The following is a 3,803-nucleotide window of genomic DNA, read 5'->3' on the forward strand; positions in this document are numbered from 1 at the left end:
GTGGAACATGATGATAATAAGAGATTGATGTTAGCGGTTATGATTAAGGTCAGTTTGACTTGTGGTTGAGAGTGAAGTATAAGTGAGTGTTGGGATGTACCTAAGTATGTGGTTGATGAACATGAGAGTGGAGGATAAGTGTACTTGTTGTACGTAGTAAATCCTAGTTCTATCTGCGAATAGGTGCTTTCTTTTGCCTTGTGTGCATTGGAAGGAGATGATATGTAGGGAAGGCTATAGGTGGGTTGTAGGAGCGGCTACAGTCGGTGAGGTAGGGTATAGGAGTGAGATGAACTCTTTCCACTATAATATTATGGTACGATGATGGTCATGGTGTTGTTCATGACTGGATAGTCATGATGATGGTGTATCTATGATGATGATCATGGTACTTGAGATGCTCCAAGTTATGTTATGTTGATAGTGGTGCTACTATAATGGTTATAGTAAGTAATTAGCATGGGTGCTAATGAGTGGATAGACCAAGGATCTATATGTGAGATGTTAGTAATGACATCAATGGTTAGAGATCAATGATCGATGATCCAAATTCGAGGATTGGGGATCGAGGATCGAGTAATTCATTATGATTGAATTGTTTATGTTAGAGGATTAAGAATCCTATTGTTATTACTATTATATACGCGGTGTTTGATTATGGTTGATATATACAGAAGGTATGAATTTTGTTGTGTGTTTGATTAGGTTGATATAATAAAAAAATATGTATCTTATTGTGTGTTTGATTATGGTTGATATAATCAATATGTATGTATCTGGTTGTTATGATTGTTTTATATGTAGTTTATTTCAAAATTTTTTTTGTGTGTCGCAATAATCGTATAAAGAAAGAGTATATGATATGATATGACAATTAATATATAATTCCTATAAATCTGTCATCATTAATTCCTGTGACAATGACTTATTTACCTAAGATAAAAAAAATAGATAGACTTTGCATAGCAGTAAAAAAATACATAATAATAATAATAATAATAATATAATAATATATCTTGCAAGGAGTCTAGACTAGATTTTGTAAAAATAAAAAAGATAAAATGTATGTTTGAATTTCCTAACTTGGTCGGATTTTGGGTAAAACATGTTCAGTTAGTTATAGAAAAGCAAAGTGTAGGGCTTCACAGGCAATAAAAAAATGGCGACAAGAATAACGCCGGCATATATGTGAAATATAATACGAATTTAGCATGATTGAACCTTGAATTTGATTCGCATCTTCTGTAAAAGGATGCAGTCATAGGTTTGACTTATAACCTAATTGGTTCTTGAAATAACTTGTCTAATTCGTTTTCCACCCAGCTTCCTACTTCATAGTCCTCATTTCTCTAGAACAACTCACTTAATCTGCCCCACATCAATTTCCTCGCTACATACAACAAAAACTAATTGTTTTAGTTCCTACGTAGCACACAAGAAGCCGGAATACGCTAAAGCACAAAAATGTGGCCCTTATCTCTTCATAATCTAGCCATAAATGCCTACACATTTATGTTCAGAGCAACCAAAGTCGTGACCTAAGAGACCATGTCGGCATGGTTGAAAAGTCTCATATATCTTGTAAGGTGAATTAAGGATCTAGCTTGAAGGGAATTGCAGAAGAAAATGGCGAGGTTGAGGGTGTTGTCTGAGCTTGACACAGCAAGAACGCAGTACTATCACTTCAAAGCCATCATCATTGCAGGGATGGGGCTCTTCACCGATGCCTATGACCTTTTCTCAATCACTCTCATCATCAAGATGATGGGAAGGATATATTACGACCACCGCAAGGGCGACGACCGCTTTCAGACCCCGCCGCTGGTCACCTCCGCCCTCGTTGCTACCGCGCTTCTGGGCACCGCCGTCGGTCAGCTCCTCTTCGGAAGGCTCGGCGACCTCAAGGGGCGCCGCCGAGTCTACGGATTCGCCTTGCTGTTGATGGTCTTCAGCTCCTTGGCCTCCGCCTTCTCCATTTGCATAAGAAAAACCTGCGTTTTCGTCACTCTTGGCTTCTTCAGGTTTCAAAATCTTAACTTCCTCAAACCCATACAAAACCTCTTTACATTCATAATCTTGGTCTCCCTCCCAACATTTATGTTGGTCTTTCTACAATAAACGATACAATTCATATATCAAAAGGTAGACTTTCTCACATCAAACTTATAACGGGTATAGTAAGTGATTGCCTTCGTTCAGAAAGTCGACTTTCATTAATTGTTTCAATTATTGTAATTCAATCTGGTTGAAGATGTTTTTAGCATGTTTTTATTGATAAATAGTGGTGATTAGAGAAATGTTTGGTTTGAGTTTATGATGAGAATGGGTTATATGTTTTAGGTTTATGTTGGGGCTGGGGATTGGTGGGGACTACCCTCTGTCTTCAACGATAATGTCGGAGTTTGCGAACAAGAAGACACGAGGGTCGTTCATAGCGGCGGTGTTTTCGATGCAAGGGTTCGGCATATTGGCGAGCTCAACCGTGACGGTGGTGGTGTGTTCCATTTTTCGTGCGGCGCGTCGAAGTCGTCGGAGGCTGACGTTGCATGGAGGTTGATACTGATGCTGGGTTCCGTTCCGGCAGCCATGACTTACTACTGGCGCATGATGATGCCCGAAACTGCCAGGTAGTTACCTGTCTCCATTGACTATTTTCACTTTTCACAAATTCACACTTTTTAATTTTAGTAATAATAATAATAATAATAATAATAATAATAATGATGATGATGATATAATTTTTCTTGCGTCCAACGAAAATGAGATAAATATAAGCTGTGTCCTGTGTATTTAATCAATTGCCTATTTTGGTGAGTGAGGAAGCATACAACCAAAATTTGACAAAGACAAACCGGTGATGATTCTAGTTGAGTTTCTTTCACAATAAATGTGTAAATAAGAAGAAAGACAAAAAAAAATAAGTGGTGTGGAATGAAGAGAGAGAAAATAAATAAATTATAAAATATGAATATGTAAATTCTAGTTGATTGAATGAGAGTGCACATGATTGGCTACATGACAAATAAAATTGTTTTTCTCTTCTTTGTTTCCCTCTATTTCTTTTCTTTCTTTCAAGAGAAAAAAAAATGGAGTATTATTATTCAGGTGTGCATGTTGAAAATGAAGCATTCACTAATCAAGGAGATTACACTATAAAAGAATGCCAGTTACAAAACAGAAATTCCTAATTGCATCCAATAAAAGTGAGAAATAATATTAAATAAACATTTTCTAGTATTTATAATAAGCAAGCTAGTTTTTTTTAGAATAATAGTGGTAATTCTTGTAACTCCGTACCAAATCATCTAAGTACAGTACTTTTGTTTTCTTTATCGAAGTCAAACATTTCGGAAATATTCATAAAATAAAATTGGCATGATTTTTACTTCCCATGACGATAACCCACCAGGTAACAGTTGGGCTGTGGGCAGGGGATAGGATATGATAACAAACACAAACATCGTAATACTAGGTTTAAAATAAGGAATTAAATATCCATTACAAAATCGTTTACAACGTTACTCCATCATCTTCTTATAAAGTAAGATTAAACTCATTTATAAATTGAATTAGATTTAAACTTAATCTTAGACGCTATCAAAATATATTATAAATCTATGCTCACTAGTGTTAGGTGGGAGAAGGTGTAATGAAAAGAATATATCATATGTATTAAGATTATGGACCATTATAATAATTATTGTTTGAAAGCGAAAGGAGAGGTAAATGTGGAATAACTTAAGTATAAGTCTAAGTTTTAAGTTTTGTATTGATGATATCAATTTATAAACTTCATTTTTTTT

General features: G+C 35.6%; 1 pseudogene across 1 annotated transcript; it reads left to right on the forward strand.

Moving 5' to 3' along the window:
• Window positions 1-1,456: 1,456 nt before the first annotated feature.
• Window positions 1,457-2,933, forward strand: LOC148203094 (putative inorganic phosphate transporter 1-9; annotated as a pseudogene). The gene is made up of 2 exons (XR_015784507.1): window positions 1,457-2,021; window positions 2,341-2,933. The product of XR_015784507.1 is annotated as a putative inorganic phosphate transporter 1-9 (transcript).
• The last annotated feature ends 870 nt before the right edge of the window (window positions 2,934-3,803 follow it).

The sequence above is a fragment of the Vigna umbellata genome, chromosome 2 (assembly GCF_029865625.1).
Source record: "Vigna umbellata cultivar VRB3 chromosome 2, Vumbellata_1.0, whole genome shotgun sequence".
NCBI classification, from domain to species: Eukaryota; Viridiplantae; Streptophyta; class Magnoliopsida; order Fabales; family Fabaceae; genus Vigna; species Vigna umbellata.